Source organism: Babylonia areolata, chromosome 2 (genome assembly GCF_041734735.1).
Source record: "Babylonia areolata isolate BAREFJ2019XMU chromosome 2, ASM4173473v1, whole genome shotgun sequence".
NCBI lineage: Eukaryota > Metazoa > Mollusca > Gastropoda > Neogastropoda > Buccinidae > Babylonia > Babylonia areolata.
In genome coordinates, this window is record NC_134877.1 from 19,790,801 (window position 1) to 19,805,687 (window position 14,887).

General features: G+C 46.0%; 1 protein-coding gene and 1 long non-coding RNA gene across 9 annotated transcripts in view; one reads left to right on the forward strand and one right to left on the reverse strand.

Annotated features, from left to right (window-relative positions):
• The window catches only part of LOC143298912 (uncharacterized), a 60,578-nt gene extending 49,796 nt beyond the window's left edge, over positions 1-10,782 (reverse strand). The window contains exons 1-2 of the long non-coding RNA XR_013057446.1: positions 10,644-10,782; positions 1,295-1,371 (exon numbers count right to left, since the gene is read on the reverse strand). This is a non-coding gene — a long non-coding RNA (uncharacterized LOC143298912). The remainder of the gene's footprint in view (positions 1-1,294; positions 1,372-10,643) is intronic.
• The window catches only part of LOC143298870 (tyrosine-protein phosphatase non-receptor type 4-like), a 97,212-nt gene that overhangs the window by 9,676 nt on the left and 72,649 nt on the right, over positions 1-14,887 (forward strand). The window contains exon 1 of one of the 8 annotated variants that reach the window (XM_076611884.1): positions 12,545-13,139. The exons of the other annotated variants lie outside the window; for them this stretch is intronic. The gene's annotated coding sequence lies outside the window, so the exon portion shown is untranslated. Of the gene's footprint in view, positions 1-12,544; positions 13,140-14,887 lie in introns of those variants that run through there. 8 annotated transcript variants of the gene reach the window in all.

The following is a 14,887-nucleotide window of genomic DNA, read 5'->3' on the forward strand; positions in this document are numbered from 1 at the left end:
GTGTTTCTATTTAAAAGATTTTTTCCCATTTCATTATCATTGGAAGGAAACAAAAACAGCCTCTAAGTTGTGTGCATGTGGACGGCGGCAGCAGTTGACGCGATGAAGAAACTGTGGGAACGAGTGACAGGTAAGGGGACCGTCACCATGTATCTGGAATGTCTCATTAGTCTTGATTATTGGGAGAGAAAAAAAATCTTTTTGAACGGTGTTTTCTTTTATCTTAAAAAAAAAATGTGTTGCTGCTTTGTTGTTTTCTAGCAATAGCCATTACAGTCTTTAGACTAAATGTATATATACTGCCCATTTTGTTATTATGCAAGGCGATGCGGAAGTATATGGTGCGTGCTTGCATATGCGCGCGCGCGCACACACACACACATACACACAGGGGCGAATTGGTTATGCGGGAAGGGGTGAAAGCAGAGTGGCTGAATATGACAGTGACAGAGATGAAGACGGGCGGATTAATCCATGACGTCAGTAGGGATCTAATTATGGATCCCACCGCCATTGTTCGTCCTGGAACCCTGGGGAGCCGAGAGTTCTCCGTTCGTTCTAACCTCCCTCCCCCAACCCCCCCCCCCCCCCCCGCCCCCTACACACACACACACACACACACACACACACACACACACACACTTTCGCCGTTCTGCTAAATCCGCTTGGCCATTGCTCTTCCTTCCAACCGCCATCCTCCATCTCCTATTCTGGACCCCCTCTCCTCTCTCTGTTTCTGTCTCTTTTTCTGTCGTGCTCTCTCCCTGTCTCACAGACACAAAGAAATACAGACGGACATTCACAGAGACACAAGGACAGAGTGAGAGAGAGAGAGAGAGAGAGAGGGCGGGGGGTTACCATAATATACACTGGAAGTCGGAAATAGCCAGTAACTTATATATATATATATATATATATATATATATATATATATCTGTATGTGTGTGAGAGAGAGAGAGAGAGAGAGAGAGAGAGAGAGAACACGGGTGAAAATCGAATCAGAACTGAAAGAGTGTAAGTCCACCACAGAACTAATCAACGGCCAGCAACAACATTAAAGAAAAGACAGTATGAGGGGAGGATTATTCATTTGTGAATTCATTGGTTCCAGGCATGGTTCTCGGAGACTCGAGACTGGGGCTGGTTGCAGCGATAGACATGAGGACTGTTGAGACTGAACAATGTCACAGTTCCAGTCATGTTTTACAAAGTTATTTCTTCAGTGCATTTCAGTTGCAAAGTCTTCGGGCCTTACCATAAAATCATGGCATCGTGTATGTGTTTCCTCACTCACCTCTCTCCGTGACCATCCCTGGCTCACCCCCCACCTGTCTGTCTCCTTCCATCCATCCCCTCTCACTTCGCCTTTCTCTGGAAAATAAAAAGAAGAAGAAGAAGAAGAAGAAAAAACAAACCTTTTTTGCCTGGCATTCCTGTCTGCTGTGTTGGTTTTTCTCCTTTGGACTGCTTGTCTGTCTGCATTCTTTATGACAGAGTGATAGGTCAGGGTGCTGTGGACAGTGAATTAAAGAATTTAAACGAAGGTCTGGGGCAGTTTATACATCTCTCCAGGGATTACTTGTCTTTCTTGCCAGTTCGTCTCCGAATTTTCTTGCAGCTTTCGCGCAACACACACGCACACGCACACACACGCAAACACTCACTCACAGACAGACAGACAGACAGACAGACAGACACACACACACACACACACACACACACACACACAAGCACGGCACGCGCGCGAAGCTTCATCTGAAATCTCTGTCTACCTCTCTCTTTCTCCCCCCCACGGCCCCCCCCCCCCCCCACACACACACACAATTGCACACACACACACGCGCGCGCGCACATCGCCTTCTGATTCTTCTTCTTTTTTTTTCTTTTTCTTTTTTCATCTCTTCGACCTCACTGCACTCGTTGCCGACACGGTTTTCATCTGGAACTGTGTCAGACATACCTGGATAGTAAGATAGTGGTGTTGTCACACACACACACACACACACACACACACACACACACACACACACACACACACACACACACACACACACACACACGAGAGAGAGAGAGAGAGAGAGAGGGAGGGTGGAGGTGGTGGGGTTGCATTGCCCCATCATATTGGTAGCAAGAAGAAAGACTGGAAGACTAGACTTTTCTTTCACCGACACCACCTGGCTGTGTGGAGGCGATTTTTGAGGAGGGGTGGAGAGGGGGGGTGGGTGGGGGGGGGGGAGAGAGCATTCCTTGCATTGTTGGCACGCGGTGCACTGTGTAATTGACCAAGTTCGCTCCAGCAGTCACACCGTAACAGCTTGCTTTGCCGCTTGCCTCAGCCTGTCATTTCTCCTCCATCCACTGATCCAGTACATAGGCAGTACAGGGGGAGAGGGAGAGAGTGCGTGTGTGTGTACGCCAGTGTGCGTCTGAAATGTGTGTGTGTGTGTGTGTGTGTGTTTGTGTGTGCGTGCGTGTGTGTGTGTGTGTGTGTGTGTGGATGGCTGCTTGTTGAGGGGTTCTTTCGCCTTAATTTTTTTTTTTTTTAATGCAGTGAAGCTTCTGCCTAACATCTCCGTCTCTGAGTGTCTGCATCTCTTTCCTGTCATTGCCCCTCTCAATTTCGTCGCTTTTCGTCACTTTCATTTTCTTCTCTCTCTCTCTCTCTCTCTGTGTCTGTGTGTGTGTGTGTGTGTGTGTGTGTGTGTGTCTTTTGTCTGTCTCTTGTTTTCTCTGTATTTACAATAATTCTCTCTCTTTCTCTCACTCTCCCCCCTTCTCTCTCTCTCCCTCTCTGCTTGTCTTTCCCGTCCATCGTTGAAACGTCAGTCATAATGGGCGCACCTTTGCTTTTGGTTGGTTCGTCACGAGTCCGAATTGCTGTCACTTCAGTCTGCCGTCAGAAAAGTACACGCAGGTCCGGCTTCTGTTGTTGCTAGTGCTTACTACAACATAGGGTCTGAGGACTGGCCGCCATGGCTGTGGACTGAATTGGACTGGAGTACTGTACCGGACTGACCGCTTGTCCACGTAGCTTCTGTGCGTCCCCGTACGCACTGCACTCCCCGACCTTTGTCTGGTAGTGACTGTCTGCTAGTGAATTGTACAAGGGTAGATCAAAAAGTTCTCAGCTTCACCAAGAAAGTTTGGCTCGAGAAACTTGGCCTTCCCCTGCTTTTCAGTATATTCTCCTCTGGCTGCAGCGCACTTTATCCAGCGGTGTTCAAACACTCCTATCCCTGCGTGGAAGAAGGCTGCATCGCTGCATCCTGCGCTTCCAGTAGTGCCTCAGCGGCATGAATGACCGTTATCATCACTCCCAAAGTGTCGCCCGCGAAGACGGGATTTCAGTGAAACCCACAGTTGGCAGCCTCAGCCACTGCCACTTGCGTAGTGTGAACTTGTACATTGTCCTGCAGCAAAGGATCCTTGTTCGGGGCTTTCCTCTGCGTTTTTTGTTTTCTTTTCTTCAGTTGAAGGCTTATTTGAGTTGGCGTAGTTCTGAGGCATAGAATGTCTACTGTGATTATGTGATCCCTTTGCAGGTAGTCAATCGTTAGGATCCCCTCGCAGTTTCAGTTTCAGTTTCACTTTCTCAAGGAGGCGTCACTGCGTTCGGACAAATCCATACACGCTACACCACATCTGTTGAGCAGATGCCTGACCAGCAGCATAACCCAACGCGCTTAGTCAGGCCTTGAGTGCATGCTTACATATTTGTGTACCTATGAAAGTGGATTTCATTTTACGTAATTTCGCCAGAGGACAACACTCTCGTTGCCATGGGTTCTTTTTCAGTGCGCCAAGTGCGTGCTGCACACGGGACCTCGGTTTATCGTCTCATCCGAAAGACTAGACGCTCAGTTTGATTTTCCAGTCAAACTTAGGAGAAAGGGCGAGAGCGGGATTCGAACCCACACCCTCACGGACTCTCTGTATTGGCAGCTGAGCGTCTTAACCATTCTGCCACCTTCCTCCCCTCGCAGTCCCAGAAAACAGAAACCCAGACCGTTCCAACAGATGCCACCAGTTTGAATTTCTTGGGTGGGGGAGGAGCAAGGTGCTTCCTTTGCTTTTTTATTATATTTTTTATATTCAGGCTCAAAGTGGTGAACCCATATTTCATCTTTTCATCTTGGGTGACAATTCTCCGAAAGAAATCAGCTGGGTCGCTAGAAACGAGCCATAAGAGCTTACTCAGCTTACCCACCCCTAAGATTTCAGTCAAAACCGTCTGCACTGAACCATAGCTGATGCCAACAGTATTGAATATATGTGCAATAGACAAACGCCTGTCACCAAAGAGCTTGCAGTGAATGGCTTCCACTTGATAATCAGTGTTCCCGCCGTGGGATGCCGGGTGTCCTTTAGTGTAAGTAGCATGCCCGCTTTTTGGAAATTCTGTGCTATTTTCTATTACCCTCTTTATTTCTACCTTTTTGTTTTTCCTTCACTGTTGTCTCCTCCCAGTCCATTTCCCCTTTTTTTTTTCACGAGCAAGCTTTGACACCTTTTTCTCTTTTCCGCAGTATGTGTTGTTTTGCTCTGGCGATAAGTTAGTGAAATTGTAAACACTGGGATGGGCACTAGCTGTCCATTCTGCAGTGTTATTTGCCTATACGCTGCTAGATATCAAAGAGACTGGATGGATGAGCTGGCGTCAGCAAAACTCGGGGTGAGAATGAACTTGATGTTATACTTATAGCATCGCATTTTGTCTTTCACTGATTATTTCAAAACATTTGTCATCTTTCTTGAAACAGACTTTTTCGATTATTGGGGGAAATTAAGTAGTGTAATCACACCCGTCACTCTAAATGTGCGTCTTTCTAAGAATGTGTGTGTGTGCGCGCGCGAAAGCACTGAAGACATACCACGACCCCTCTCTGCAGTGGCCAGTCTTGTTAACATTTTAAAAGTTGGTATCAAGTATACAGACGGTCTACAGTAGCTCCACAGTATATTTTTTTCTGTTGTGTGAAAACTTCTTTAAAAAAAAAAAAAAAAAAAATCTAATTGTGTGTAATACCTTTCGAGATCGTTTGGGTGAATATGAACTGAATGGGGGAGGGGAGGTTTGAGCCTGTGCGCGTCCGTGCCCCCAGCCCTCTTTCCCCACCATTCACTGTTTCTCTTGTCTTACTAAAGTATTTAGTTAAGGTTCAGTTAGTAGGCGATTAGCTGACGTTCTTTACGCCCCCACCTCCACCCCCCACCCCCATTCCAGCCTCCTCGCGTACTCCCTCCCCCCTGGCTGCCCCCCTCACACCTGTACCTCTCCCTTGCTCCGAGAGCCTACTGTTGTAACCGTCTCCACCTCCACACCATCAAATACGTCACCAAACAGTGTCACCTTCCATTCCATCAATCCTTCTGTTGCGCCACTGATCGTTTCAGCTCCCACGTGTTCTCGATTCATGGGAACAGGATGGGCTGTGCTGTTCAATACTGGCAACATAAACCCTTCCGCCCTCGTCTCTAATACATGTATTCACACGCGCGTGTTACAAGTGGGAGTGAGGAGGAGAGGGAGATTATGGATGACAGAGTGAGAGAAAAGAGACAGGCCGAGATCAGTACATACAGAAGGTGACAAAGACAAAGATGACAAAGACAGACACTGACTCACGGACAAAGAGGTCAGTACACACAGTTTCGAGACAGAGATAACGGAAACAAGACAGAGACCACACATAGGTAATAGAGATGACAGAGAGAGAAGATGCCAGAGATGTCAGAGATCAACAAACACAGAGGGTGATGAAGATGTCGGGAGACAAGACAGATCAATACACACAGAAGATAAGACAAGACAGGGATCAGTATACACGGAAAGTGACAGAGATGACAGAGACAAGTCTCTTTGATATCTAGCAGCCCCCCCCCCCCCCCACATTCTCTATGAAAATGCTTAACAAAATGACAGGATAATCATCATGAGACATTGGTGACAGAGATGACATATGGCAGAGATCAGAGACAGGATAATCAAATGATAATAAATTGCTGTCTGTAAAAATAAATGATCTTCACTCAGTCATTGTTACTCAGTCATTTAGATGAAGTGAACGACTGGGGAAGCTAACAGCTGTGTATTTTCTAATCCTCCCATCCGAAGCGATCTTTGTCAAACAAAAGATGGAATGCAAAGCAGTTACGATGGGATTGCAGGACAGCCATTATGGCAAAACACATGAACAGAACAGTGCGGGCTCTCTCTTTTTTTCTTTCTTATGTGGAATGGTTTGAAGACTGAGAGACGACGTGATTATGTGATACTGACAGGACATCTTCGAGCAGTACAAGGGAGAAACATATTTTATTTGAAGCAGCTTGCGGCGTTAAGTTGGATACCATTAACGGTGATGCAATACCTCAGTCTTGCTAATACTTGCGATCAGGCCAGACAACTTGATAACCCCTGAAAATTGATCAGACATCAGCTGCAGTTTGGCATCGTGAGGGCCGTGACCAAAGTTGTTAGCGAACGGTCTGTTCTGAAGGCGCTTCAGTTGGCACTGAGGATGAGACTTTGGAGATGTAAGACTTGAAAGAGGAACCCACGCTGTGTCGGGCACATAATCGAATCCTTTATCCAGATCTTACACTGCATGAGATCACACGCACTTGTTGGTATAACAGAACAGTGTTTAGGGTACTCGTAAAGTAAATAACGATACTGGTTAGGATACAGCCCTGCTTCATTCCATTTCTGATCACTGCTGTCGCGTTACAGTGCTGTTTGATAGCACCTGGCCAGTTATCCCATCTCGGAACTGTTTGTCACAAACTTGAATGGACATCAGTTATTTGACCGATTTGCTATGAGGGCCTCTCTCTGTGTCAGTGTCAAAGGCCCATGTTAATCCAGGTAGTTGGAGTACATGACCGTGTATTGCTCGATGCTCCAATTCTGTGCCGGCCTCATGTCAGATGTGTCTGCAGTTCTGTGATAAGGTATGCAGCCGCCTTGGGGTTTGGGAAGGTTTCGAACTATTCATGAACTAATTGCATGCACACACATTTCTGCCTTGGAGAGTGGTGAACCGCTCCTCCTCCCCACCCCACAAACACCCATCACTCCCACCTGCAGTTTCGGCGATCGGCTTTTGTTTTCCTTATTCCAGCTGCAGGCAAACAGTCAAGGCATCGGGGAAAAAAAAAGAAGAAAAAAATCGTCACTTCATTTTCAGATATTCTGTTGAGATGGCATGAACGGTATTTCCCCCCCACATGATACGATACATACCAGTACTGTCAGCCTAGCATGTGGTCAAAATGAAACGATCAGCAGTACCCTCTTAAGATGTTGCACCCACCCGTTAAAGCCAAGGCAAGAAGAATGTGATGCTATCAGCGTGTTGAATTTAAAAAAAAAGGAAAGAAGAACAAAAAGAGGGTTGCTGTTGGTGTGCTAAAAACAACAGCGACGACTGATGTTATGTTTTGCTTTAAAAGGAAAACAAATGTGTAGCATACTGCTGTTTCATGTCACAATTGACGTCATCACTTTTTATGTGGACGTTATTTTCTTTTCTTCCTGTCAGATCGTTGAGATCGTTGAATTTGAGTGGGCACCTATGACTTACAGTTCTTTCCCTCACCTTCACCCCCCAACCTCCGCTCACTATCTCTCTGTCTGCCTATCTCTGAAAGTCTGTTTATCCACTCTCTTCTCCAACACTTAAAGATTTGATTTTTCAGTGATCAGATTATTATAATCATGATTAATATGCATTTTTTGGGGTGGGTTGGATACATTTGTTTAGTGTATTGTTTAGATATCACGAAGGGCAAGGACTGGATGTGTTTAAAAAAAAAAAAAAAAAAAAAAAAAAAAAAGCAGCAGCACTCGAGTGCTTATCTTCGGAAATTGCCAGTCTGTGTGTTTAGGGGTAGGGGTGGGGGGGTGGTTGCACTGACAACAACGGTTGCTGCCGGTTGCTGGTGCAACGGCCTTGAACTGGGTGTGCGTGGGCGAACCTGAGCGGGCGATCACTGCACATAAGCAAACTGTGCAGTGTTGTGTGCGAACGATACGAACAAGCGCATTGCTTCGCATATGATTCAGACGTGAAACTTTACTTCAAAGACAAGAATTGGCGACAGCGCGTACATTACCTTACCGTCTGTGTAGGGGGAAATGGACAGGGGTTGGGAAAAGACGAATTAGTGGGGGAGGGGGGTGCATTTTTGGCGGGGGTGGGGGTTGGTAGAAGATAAAAGACCACACATAATGGTAAAGTACTGGGGAATTTTGCAAACAATGCGAAATACTTCTTTGGACTAACACGTCAACCGTTTTTTCCCTGTTTTCTTTTACTTAAAAAAATTTTTTTTTTTTATTGCTTCATATGTCTTCTTCGCTTGATTTTTTTTTCTCTTAGAACTTGTTCACATCAGTTTTCCATTGATATGTAATTTCTGTTTCCCAGGTGTTGTGTCAAATGTGTTTAAAACAGCAGTGTTCTTAGTGTTCACAGGTGTTGTTTTTTTTCTTCCTCGCACTGTTCTTATTTGATGGGCAGTTTTCAATGAATTCTTTAATATTAACTATGCGAATAGGGATGTAAGGAAATGTAGGTTGTTTTGATGTGTGTGTGTGTGTGTGTGTGTGTGTGTGTGTGTGTTGGGGAGAAGGGGGTCCCAAAGTGTGATAATCGAATAACAAATCATTCCATGAAGTACAAAGCAGTGTTCGAGAACACATGCAATCAAAATAAATCAACGAGAAATAATTGAACTTCCCAGTCGTGAATGATGGTGCATCCTTTCCCCTTCCCTCGCTCGCTTACAAGTCAGATGTGTTCACCAGTGATTCTGAATGATTTTGTTTGTTCTTTTTTCTTTCTTTTTTTAACTTTTCCAAATTATTCTTCCTTTCTCTCCCTTTTCCCTTTCTTTCACTTTTCATTCATTCCTCCGTTTCTTTCTTCCTTCTTTTCTACGTTCTTCCCACCCCCACCCCTCAGTGATAAAAGGGAAGATGTAGGCGGGTAACGGATCCGAGCTGAAAGTGTGGCTGCTCAGTCTTGTCTCTATTGACGTCACAAAACTGTTCTTTTGTACTCTTTTTTCTTTCCATTTCCCACACAAGCCGTTGTCGGATGTTAGCGGGCATCCCAGGCTCTAACTATTAGTACATTAGCGCGCGCGCGCGCGCGCGTGTGTGTGTGTGTGTGTGTGTGTGCCCTTCAGTTTAACGTCATTCCACTTGAAGTGGTATTTGTGTGTGCTTGTGTGCATTCTTGTGTGCACTCTTCCTCCTCCTTGAATCTTTTTTTTTTTTCATCATCTTCTTCTTCTCGCTGTGTGTGTGTGTGTGTGTGTGTGTGTGTGTGTGTATAGATAGATGGATGGATGTCTAAGACACACAAAAGCCTCATACTATGAGGACCTCCCACAGCCTCTTTATACGTGTCGTCTGATCTTTACAGTTAAGAAAAACCGTAAATTAATAGCCAGGCCAATATTCCCACGGATTATGGTGTATTGGGTGATCCAGCTTTCTGTATTATCACAAATACGCGCGAAACAGCACATTCATCTTTTTTTTTTTCACACCGCCTCCGCCAAAACAAAACAGTCCAACAAACCAACTAGGAACACTGTGAAATTGATTTCGGACGAAGTTTGTAAATTTAGGTTAAGTTAAAAGATCACAACGAACTAATGAACCAGTCTATCATTCAGCCAGCCACTCAACCCCATCCTTCATACAACGGGATCAGAATCACCTATTTAAAGCTTGGATGTTCAGACGAACCTTTGTTGAATTGAGGGGGTGGATGGAATGGGCACATGAAAAAAAAAAAAAAAAAAAATGCTGGCTAGAACTTGCAGGGCAATCTATTTTAGCCCACACGCTGAGTGTGAGACATACTGCCAGAGTTGGCCTTGGTCTGATCGATGTTAAATGTCGACCCCCCGCCCCCTCCCACGTCCACTCTTTCCCTCCCCGTCACTATCACCACTACTAAAAAGCTTCTCTGCCCTCACACAACAAATAACGCCTTCGCCTTGCTGTAAAGAAAGAAGAAATAATGTTCTGCTGCTTGTAGCAGATGACGAAATACCCCTATTTAATTGGTCGTTGATTTTTTTTTTTTAAATAACTAAGCCGTGACTGAATGATGCGATTGAAAAACAGCAAAATTATTTTATTTTATTTTATTTTTGTCAAACCGTGACTGGATGATGCAAGCGGACATAAGAGATTACATGTTCGCCCCCTCCCTCCCGAAGCAGTCCAGCAGTCTCCCGAGTGTTGCCAGTGCTACACAGCCTTGAACTTGTCGGCAGGGCGTGGGCGGGCTGTTCTGTGTTTAAAACTTCAGCGAACTGTGCTTGCGGCGAGTCTCACGTGCGGAACAAGTCAGTCTACCTACCTGTGGCACGGGCATGCGCACACCGCCTTCAGGTTTAAAAGTTAAAACATGCATCAGGTGGGCATGCAACATGCATTCTCATGTCCGAACACACGCATGCACCACTCGCGCCGTCGAACACACACTCATGCACATAACGTGGCCACACACATCATGTATTTATACCTTTGCGTGCTGGTGCATTCATTCGAACACGCGCGCACACTCTCACGCGCACTGTAGAGAGAAAATAGCTGCGTTTGCACGCCCGATACTTACTATTGAATGGCTGAGCCGTGATGACGAAGGTAATGATGGCTTTTGTCACTCAGTAAGCAATAAAGTGCAGCGATGGGTTTGACAGTAAAATGTCACTCGTGTGACTGACTGATCGACATGTCTGTACTGTCACTGTCATGATTCCGGCTTTGCTCTGATCGCCTGAAGCTCGCTCTCTCTCTCCCTTTCTCTCTCTGCTTGTGCGCGCGCCTGCCTGCCTGCCGATGACAATAAAAACAGACAAGATGGTGGGACGAGGAAGCGAGGAAGTTCTGAGAGAGACGGATCACGGAGAACTTTATTTCTTGATCCCTTCTCCTCCCCCCACCCCCTTATGCATGCAATCGATTGTTCGGTGTTTGACCGTTTATGTCTTTTCTGTTTGTTCTTTTAGTATTCTGTTTTTGCAAATTCCCACATATCTCTCACAAAGCAATCTTAAGAAGGCATAACAAACAACAACAAAACAAACAAACAAACAAACAAACAAAAACTATTTGGGATCACGTTGTGTATGTCAGTGTTGCACTTTTCTCTCTTCATCTCGGCGTCTTCTTTACGCTCCCTTTCTCTTTCCCTGTGTGCGCGTGTCTTGTCTGATATTTTTCACATTTCCACTTTGCGTGAATTTTGATGCGTGCGAACGTGTTCTCGTTTCTTATAACTTATTTCTCACCCCCCCCCCCACCCCTCCAGCCTCCCTCCCACCATGTCGAGTAGTGTTGGAGTTTTGCTTCTTCTCCGAACGGCTCTGAGGGGAAGGACATTACTGGCGATGATGACCAATGGGAAAGCATAGCTGGCAGGGAGATGGGGATGCTGGAGGCGGGGTGGGTAGGAGATGCGGGTTAAGTAATGTAGTTCAAGCGAAATACCGTTGCAGGTGATTTGGGGGAAGCGCAGCAAAGCTTTGGAATCCCCACCCCCCCCGCTCCCCCCCCTTCCCCTCCCGATCTCAGCTTCATGGCAGGCTGTCGTTTTGATAACGTTTTTCCCTGCCGTCACAACATTCACTGATACCTCGTGCAGACACCACCCACCCCCACCACTTGCTGGCGGCTTATATTTGCGTGCAGCCTCAACTGTCGGTGGAAGGGGTAGGGTGGGGGGAAGGAGACCGTGGGGAGGGATAGTTGGTGCTGATTACGCTGCAGCCGCCAGATTACGAGAGCAAGCGACGGGTGTCTGTTTAGACTGGGGCCTTTCATCGTGTGCCGCGGTAGCGATAATACGGAGGGTGGTGGTGGTGGCGGTACTGTGGTTGGAAGCCAAGGGCGGGTGTGTGGGAAGAAGGATGGAGGGGGCGATTGTGAGGATTGGGAGGGGATGGGGGTGGGGTAGCGAGGCGGCTGGTTGAGGCAGCAACAGATCGATGGCAGAAGAAAGCGGGCATCCCCCCATGTCAGGCGCACAGACTGCATGGTGCGAGGAGAACGCGCGAGGGGAAAAAGTGGTGGAGTGTGTTGGCAAAGTGGTGTGTCAGGGAGACGGGCAGTACGTGCTGTACCCAGGTCACCGTCTGACCTGACTTCCACACCCCTGACTTGCCCTCCCCCCCTCCAGGCCCTGGGGACACGGCGGCAGCGAATGTGAAGGTCTTCATTGCCACCCTGGCTGGTGGACCCGTGGCTTGTTTTTCGTGCTGCTTGCGCTTCCAGAGAGTGTCGAGTTTTTATAGTTCACTCATCGTGCTTCTTGGATGTCTCTTCAAAGTACAGACTTCACTACTCAAGCACTGTGTGTGTGTGTGTGTGTCCCGATGCTGGCTGTGTGTGTATGCCGTTGATTGCTGTGAGGAAGTGACAGGGCGGTGTAGATCGGGCAACGAGGAGGCACAGTGCTGAACTGGTTGCTGGCTACTTGAGTGGGGCGAGCGGTTTCCGGAGGCTGATGGAAATCTACAATGCCCGTCCAGTGCCACTTCCGCGACAGGGAGGAATTCCGTGACTGTTCGTACAGTGGCATTGTGTGTGTCAGTGTGTGGGGGTGACTGTGGGTCTCTCTGTCATCCACTAGTTGCTGTGTCTGTGCCTTCTTCATCCAGCTGCGTCTCACAGTGCTGTGACGAAGGTGTTTGATGTTGCTGGCAGTCGCAGTGCTCTCTGCTGGGACTGGTTTTACTCTGGAGCAGACGGTGTCCGTCAGTGCAGGGTCTGGTGAAGTCACTGGTTGTGTGGTGGTCTGTGCACGGGGCAGATGTGTTGGTCAGAGCATATCTGGGGTAATTCCATGGTGGATGAAGGTGCTGGACCATACATATCACCCTGATGACAGCAGTGCAGTGATGATGTATTGCAGTCTGTAATGGTTGTGGACATTCTGTGTGGGGTGTGCAGTGAGAGATAAGTCAAGAAAACTGGATACCCAAGAGCAGTAGTATACATTTTGTGTGGGTACCATTGCAGACTTGAAGTAACTCCTCACTCGAAAGGATATGTTCAGCTGTGTCAGTGACTCCATACTGAGGGGACCAGCCCTTGCAAGAGACATGATGGAGTAGGTAGCATGTTGTTGACTATTTTCTTTTGAATGTCTGAAGAAATTGTGTGTGTGTGTGTGTGTGTGTGTGGTTGTAATGAGTGAGTGTTATTAACAGACAGTGAAGTGTGCAGGAGAGGGAGAGTGAGAGAGAGGTTGGTGGGAAAGGAGAGGGGTTGGAAGGGAGAGGTGGCCGGAGGAGGAAAGAAAGTATGGACCTCACACTACCTACACAGTACCATTAAAGACATGCATCCATGTTTTTGTAATCTCTACAAATTCATCAGAAACAAGCACAAGCACTTAAATATTTTTTTCCTTTTTTATCAGTCAAAAGTCACTAGGACATTTTTAGTAAGTGTAAGTAAAATTGGATAATATATGATTAACATTTTTATTCATGTTATTTGTAAACAAAGCAAGTTTAATAAGTGACCACTCTGTTTCATTTGTCTTCAGAGTGTGTGTGTGTGTGTGTGTGTGTGTGTGCGTGAGTGTGTGTTTGTGTGTGTGTGTGTTGAAATATAGTGTAAGCATTTTCTCAACCACCCTAAGCAATATGTCTGAATCAAATGTGGTGGAATGGTTTGTGATAAACCCCTTCTAGTCACCCCCATAATGGTGATGACGATGATGGTGGTGATGACGATATGGATACTTATTTAGTGCCTGTTCTCGAGCAGAGACCAAGCTCTAAGTGCTTTGCAAACACAGAGTAGTTTGCATATTACTATTAGGCATCCTACCTGGGTAGGGACCACTGACAACTGTCTTTGGGTGCTCATCATTTGTTTCCTTTGTCAGGTTTCAGTCACGCACACTCCTCCACATGCTGTCATACAGACTTCATCACATGGATTATTTTACATGTATGACGATGACCATTTTGTTTATTTACCCTGCCATGTAGGCAGCTGTACATTTTCTGGGGGTGTTCATGCTGGGTATGTTCTTGTTTCTATAACCCACCTAATGCTTACATGGATTACAGGATCTTTAACATGCGTATTTGATCTTCTGCTGTGTATGCACAGAATATTGACCAATGTGAAAGGTCAAGGTCATCACTTGGCAGTACTGGCAGAGAACAGCTCACATCTGAGAACCAGTTTTCACTCAGCTTGACATTGTGGCTGTCATTGTGAGAGTATGTTCCTAACTGAACTGTTGGGTCAAAGGTCATGGTAACATTGCATCATTGCAAGCACACACACAAGTAAAAGTATGATGGAACCGGTAATCAAACCAGTGATTTTCATGATACAGTGATTGGTTATGATCAGATCATAAACCTTTTTGAAAGCAAGAATATAGTTCAAAGGTGAAGGTCAGGACAGTGTCATTTGTGTGATGTTATATGTCCTGTTGTAATATGGTCTGCATCGCAATGCCCCGTTTTCTGTTTCACAATCCTGTGTCAGACTATGTGACCATTGATTAATATTATACCATGTAAGCCTTGAAGGCAGTGCATTGAATATTAAATTTTTGTTTCGTTCAAATTCTGCATTAAATGATATTTGCATTATTAGCACTTGTGATCAGTCATTATGTCCCAGCAGTTGCAGATTATGGAATGGAACAGTAAACAACTGCATCAGAATGAAAACAAACATTATTATTTGCGTGTATCAAAATATGAATTATGGAGATAGACTTTTAATTTCGTCATCTTCTACCTCCCCTTCTCAGTCCTGTTGAATTGAATTTGAATTTAATTAAGCTTTGACCTTGTCATGGTCATAACCACAAACACCCACCTGCCT